The sequence below is a fragment of the Morone saxatilis genome, unplaced genomic scaffold (genome assembly GCF_004916995.1).
Source record: "Morone saxatilis isolate NCDOM2014 unplaced genomic scaffold, NCSU_SB_2.0 Contig8, whole genome shotgun sequence".
Lineage (NCBI taxonomy): Eukaryota > Metazoa > Chordata > Actinopteri > Moronidae > Morone > Morone saxatilis.
Window position 1 is genome coordinate 16,740,312 of NW_023340257.1, and position 6,462 is coordinate 16,746,773.

Sequence of the window (6,462 nt, forward strand, 5' to 3'; positions counted from 1 at the left end):
GAGAGAGAGAGTGTGTGTGAGAGAGAGTGTGTGTGTGTGTGAGAGAGAGAGTGTGTGTGAGAGAGAATAAATGTGCTCTACATGGCTGATGTTCTTGTTTCTAAATGTCTCACTGATTCGGTGGAATCTGAGCCCGAAAATATTTTGGAGGGTAATTTAGATGTGTCTGTTTTCTCTGCATTGTAGGCTGGAGGTAGTGATGACACCGTGCTGCGCTACTCCTCCCAGTACGAGGAGAGACTGGATCCGTTTGCTTCCTTCAGCAGGAAGGTACAGGAAACAACTTACATACATACACACACACACAAGATCAAATGAAAGTGTTCTGACACCAGCTGCCATTTCTTGGTTCATTTTAATATTTTACTGTCAGTTTCTTACTCTGACAACTGACCCAACATGGATGACAGGGCATCATGTTTCCAGCACAGTTACAATAGAGCCTGATCTGGTGTCAGTCCTACACAATCAAAGTTATTATTTCTAGGTTCTCCATTTTGCACTGACATTAAACAGTCATCCATCCAGTAATAATTTATGATTGTTGAGTATAAGTCATGCATGCTGTGTTTGGACCAGTTGGATGACTCAAAAAGTTCTTTTCACTGTCACGCTAATGGATGATCTTTGAGCGTTGGTTCTCGTTTAAACTCATTCTGGGGAAGATTCAAGATTCAATACTTTATTGCCATATGAACATGATAAGTTGGTCTTAGCTCAATTAAAAATAGAAGAAGACAAAAAACAGTAAATCCCACTTACTCCTAAAGCACATTACACATTAAGCAAATTATAAACCAGATAAATAGCAACTCCATGTCTCCATAGTGTGATCTTTTAATGGGAGCTGGATATCAAATCTCACTGAACAAATGCTCTCAACATCGCAGACTGGCAGTAATAAATTAAAAAACATCTGGAAATGCATTTTAAAAAATGTTACTGTTACTTGTGTTTATCGATAAGACAATATCACAATAAAAAACACTCATGAATACCTGCGATCAGCGTATGTTCACACTTTCCAAAGACAGTGTACCAATTGCTCTTTGTTTGCAGGAGCGTCAGCGTCGATACCTGAGCCTCAGCCCCTGGGATAAAGCGACTCTGAGCCTGGTGAGCCTCAAACATACACACAGACTTTATGTGTCTGGTGCAACTTCTTGACTAATCCTCCGTGTCTCTCAGGGTCGTGTGATTCTCTCCAACAAGATGGCCAGGACTGTTGCCTTCTTCTACACCCTGTTCCTGCATTGTTTGGTCTTCTTGGTAGGTCTACTGTCAACCCCAGAGGAGTTTCTGGTTCTGTGTTGTGAGCTCCAGCTGAAACTTTGTACTGTGATATTTTATTTTTTGATTTTCAGGTGTTGTACAAGACTGCTTGGAGCGAGAGTATCGGCAGAGACTGCACCGCTTTCTGTGCTAAAAAGTGAGTTTGTTCCACAGCTGAATGTAGTGAATATATCACCTGATGCAAGTTATTAATTTTCTTCATTTCTCTGTCCCAGGTACTCTGACCACCTCCACCGTTTCCATGAGAACGACCAAAACCTTTAAGCTGTCACAGAGTAATGTCACCTCGCCCCAGTGAGCTGGTTCAATGTTCAGCAGCGTGCATCACGTGCATAAGAGTTCAAATCTACCTGATTATGCTGCTCGTGAAGACAGACAGCTTTACTTTTCTTCTTGCAGTAGCCTGCATTTCTACTAGGGGGCAGTTTAGGTCTGTAAACTGCAAATCAAATAGTTGATTAATTCCTTTAATTCCTTCTATATTAATATAATAATCTTTAAAAGTTACTTCTGGTTTTCATTTACTAATTATTGATCTTCAATAAGTTGTGATTAATCTATAAGTCTAGCAGAACTATAACTTAAGGTTCCTTATTATACTCATATATTAACATAATGCTAAAAGAAAGCCAATCGTGAATAGTCTGTTTAAGGGACCACAATACTTGTTTGTGTTATGGGTTTTTTTTCTAGGTTTAGCTGGAATTTATAATAGTTACAGAATTAAATAAATAAAGATAAAGTTGATATAATATTAAAGGTAATATGGTTAACACTATAATTGATGTTTGATTGGAGAGTACTGTGAAAGGTGGGATATTAAGGAGGAGGTGGTTATTTTAAGAGATTCTGGTGGTGGAACAAAATATACAGTAGTTATAAGTTTACTTTTCATTCCTTTGAGATTTGCCATACTTGAGTTTAACTAATAGGATTGCTAAGTACAATAATGACGTGTCTTTGGTGGAGAAATCACCTGGTTACTTTCTATTCAGAGACCATTCGCTCCTCACATGACTGATGAGGGTTTGCAGCAGTAATACAGTTACGCTTACTGAGTCTATGATACTGATATTCTTCTCCAAGACAAAATACTGTGCATGTTTACTTGATATACTCCAAATAAAGACTATGCAGCAATATCTGTTGTATCATTTTCTGTCATTCCGAGATGTGTGTAATAGTGAGGATATCAGTATATATGGATTACTACGTGTTGGGTTTAAGGGCCGCACTGAGTCTATTAATGAAAACAGCTTTGCACCAGGGATAGAGAGATTATTGGCCATGCGGATTATCAGATCAGATATTCATCATTTTTTAGATTATCTGTATTTAAAAATGTGCTACTTTGGCTCTGACGTAGCCGCCTCTCTCGTCTGTAGTCTCGCTCAGTGTCTGGTTGTACATCACGAGTAATAGTCCACCACTTTATTCAAGATTTTGACACTACAATTAAAATCTTTACAGCAAATGGTTCCTAATCTGTAACTGTGTCGGCCCTGAGAAAACCATATCCTGAATTTGTGTTTTAATTTAGTGTGTTATTGTTCACAAAAACATGTATCACTGTATGTGTGTGTGTGTTGGGGGGGGGGGGTTATCTCCAAAACTGCAGCTTTTTGTAGGTAGTTCCGTCTGGCAGGTGGTCATGCGTATCCTATCAAAAGATGTGGATCCAGTGGGAAGGAAAAGCGGTTTCAAACCTCGAAGATAATAGAGGGTCATGGATCGGCAAGGCTAGCCAACTGGGTCAGTTCAAATTGGGCTGAAAACGTTGATGGATTGGACTCTGAAGTGCATCACAGTTATTGTTTCGTGTATGGGAACTGACAATAGGACATCATTTAAGGACGTAACTTTAACTCATTAATCATGTGTTATATTGGAGGCGGTTCATAGAGGACAGATGTCCCAGCGTCTTGGTGTTCATTCAGGATAACACGCAATACTGGCTGGGGTTCACACGCTAGCCAGTTCCATCTAGGACCGAATTTAAGATCAGCCCATGTCCCCATTCTTAACAAACGAAAATGTTTTCGCTCACAATTTTGGTCTCACTGTAGTCACTAACTTATTGGCTCCCTTCGCTGAGTTAGAATAGGTGAAGTGTCCCTTCGCGGATAAAGTCGATTACTACAAGTTGTGATAACACACTTCAAGTTTATAATTGAGTTCTATTACGTCCTATGTGGTTTTAATGGTCGGTATAGCTCTGCACGAAGGACTCCGCCAGTATCTATAACAAACAGAGTAGATCAAGCGCTTGGAACTAAAAATATTAATCTCACTATCATACCTATTCTCATAATCAAATTCCTATAACTTTACCAGTCTAATCTACTTTAAGGTGTGATGGGGAAGATCCCATTAGCACCCGCAAGTGTTCGTATCAAGGTAATCCATAACGCGCCTTAGATAACGTGCAAGCTAAGACCGTATCTCACATAGCCAAATGATATTTAAATAATCATCGTCAGTGTGATATTAGACTTGATTGTGTAAACAGTAAAGATCATGTGAATAGTAAAATATGGCAGTGCAATCATTAGCGTTATCTTCTTTAGAAAGATATAGTGAAGTGACTATCATGAGTGACAGTATGAGTGTATGATGTATGAGTTTTAGGTAGTTTCTACTCTCGGATATACGTTGTTGAAGTCACACTTATCTCAGAATCTGATCTAACATATGTAGTTTTCAAGCACCAAGACGGAACTTGTAGCTCAGCGAGAATCTCTGCTGGGGAGGGTCATATAACCTCGTGTGAGACTGATTATCAGTGTGATGTATATTAATAGTTTAAACAGACTCGTTCGACACTAAGCGTTAAGGAAAATAGGATACTGCAAGAGTAATTAGTATAGTTATTGTGAGTAGGTATTTCGTTTGAGGTGCTCTTACATCGAAGGTCAGTTGAATTTGCTCACCCTAGAGAGTTTATCGAGGTAAGGTCAGGTCAGCTCCGAGTGTAGCTTATGTTTCCTGATGCAATTGCCATGCCTAAGGATTCAAATATCACCAAGGAGTGATAAAGGTATTTATTTATCACAATGTTGACTAGATAGCTCTCAACTATAAATTTAAGTTTAGGTGATGTCACTAGAGTAGCACTAAGCAATAGTGATTCCTCGCCTACTCCATATGTATATTGATCGATCATACCTGCTTTCCATCAGTCTATGTGTAGTCTGGCATAAGCCTGGGTGTGTGTTAGTACATTTGCGTGGATCCTTGCATATGGAGTCTCGATGTTGAATTTGAGTCTGCTGGTACTTCGACAGTCTGCAGAGGTGTGTAAGTTTCTATGTTGATGGCGAATCTCTCTCATACACCATGTTTGGCAAACCATGAAAGATAATAATAGACAAAGATACTGAGTTCTTCACCGCACTCATGTCAGCAGTAGGAATTTAATGACACATATGAGAAGAATACTCAACCGAGACCAGAACTCGAGTGTACTGCGAGGCGAGTGAGTATGAAAATATATGGAACATGTTTTATCGACAAATTAGGCGACTCAGTGCAGAGGTGCACACATTTTGGGTTTTTCCTGTCTTATTGAGAACAGGGGCAATGGATGTGTACGAGTGCTACGTTAGGTAGATTAGAATCATTCCACGAAACGAGTGGCCAATGGTCGAGATGTGATAATCTAGAAAGATGCCTGTCAGTGTTTTAATGTTAACCTATAAATCAGTTCTGAACCTTGATAAGTTGATCTGTCTACGTTCGTGACTCGTGATTCATATGCGTGAATGAGCTTAGAAGACCATTTGCACGGTGTGTGTAGTGGTTAGAGAGACGCTGCGCGAGCAGCTGGGCCTCAGGTGCCTAAGAGTTGGGGCCTCATATGGCCATACTTGTTACTTACATAATGGATGTTTTAACCTATCTATTTAGAGGGCAGCTGTTGCATCTTTGCCTTCTGGGCAATCGCATAGTGACAGTTGACAGGCTGATTGTCACGATTCTTATATTTTGGATAGTGTGTGCACTCGTAGGACAGCCAAAGTATAGAATCGAGCAAGTGCAGAAATAACGGTTCATCGGCCTAGCGTGATAGTAGACGCGCAGATATATATAGAGTTGTGTTGTCTGCGGTCGGTGTGGTTTGTGTCTGGTGGTGGTGTATGTACAGGAGTCAGAGCGTGAGTTGGTGTGGATTATCGTGTATGAACTTATTTTGAAGAAACTAGTAAGGAGAGGATTTATAGACTGACAGTCTTTTTTGACAGGCTTTTAGTGTCTGTTGTGGTTGGAAATACTCGTACGAGTAATGGCCATAAGAACAATTTGACCGAGCAGAGGTAGTTTTCGCATGAGTGTTGTGGTTTTGTCTGTCGTAGTAAATGTGATTGTATTGATAGAGTAATATCTTAAATATTTTGTAAAACCTTTTAGAAAACTATGGTTGTCCGGTGAATTTGTCAGAAAATTGTGTTCGCTTCACTGATCAAGCGGTAGTGATAAAGTAAACAGATGTTAATGGCAACTTCCGTAACTATTGCTTTTTAAAATTGGTTAGAGAAAAAGTAGTCCTTAATTTTCTATGAGAATCAGAGGCAGAGATATACAGTTACAAAGAAACGTATTGGGTGAGTTGTTCCAGGACTGTCTATTGTCTTATTTTGCCTGTTTAATATATTAGTCGGGTTGTTCGAAGACACCCATGTGCGCTCGACAGGGATAAAATTTCTCTTGCACGTCATCACAAAAGTATGTTGGGCAGTACACGTATCGTGGCTATGACATCACACACAGCCGTGTTGTCACAAACCTTTAGAGTGCAGAACATTGAAACACACAAGGTTGTGGAACGTATGCATTAGAGTTCTCAATAACACTAATTCTAGAAAAGACAATATGTTCAAATCAAAGGAACATAAGAATATACGAGGACCCAACTATTTTCAACAATGTATTTTATTTGCCATGTTCTTATAATTTTCAAAGCGCACTAGGAAATAGATTATCGAAGGTTTATACATTTTCAAACTAGGTATTTGCTACCTCGCGGGAGGACACACCTTAAACCGAAAACAACTTTCTTATCTACGCCTCACTCATAGTTTTCTCAATGAATAAAAAATAATTATGTCCAACGACAGTGCTTAATCTCACTCCTATTTAGTTTCCCATGCCTCTCTCCCTCCCCCTCTCGCT

General features: G+C 39.5%; 1 protein-coding gene and 1 long non-coding RNA gene across 2 annotated transcripts in view; both read left to right on the forward strand.

Moving 5' to 3' along the window:
• Nucleotides 1–6,462, forward strand: part of cux1b (cut-like homeobox 1b) — a gene marked incomplete at its 3' end in the record, with an annotated part of 60,769 nt that overhangs the window by 20,964 nt on the left and 33,343 nt on the right.
• On the forward strand, nt 18–2,452 carry LOC118341498. The gene is made up of 5 exons (XR_004797433.1): nt 18–270; nt 1,060–1,116; nt 1,189–1,269; nt 1,365–1,429; nt 1,509–2,452. It is a non-coding gene; the product is annotated as an uncharacterized LOC118341498 (long non-coding RNA).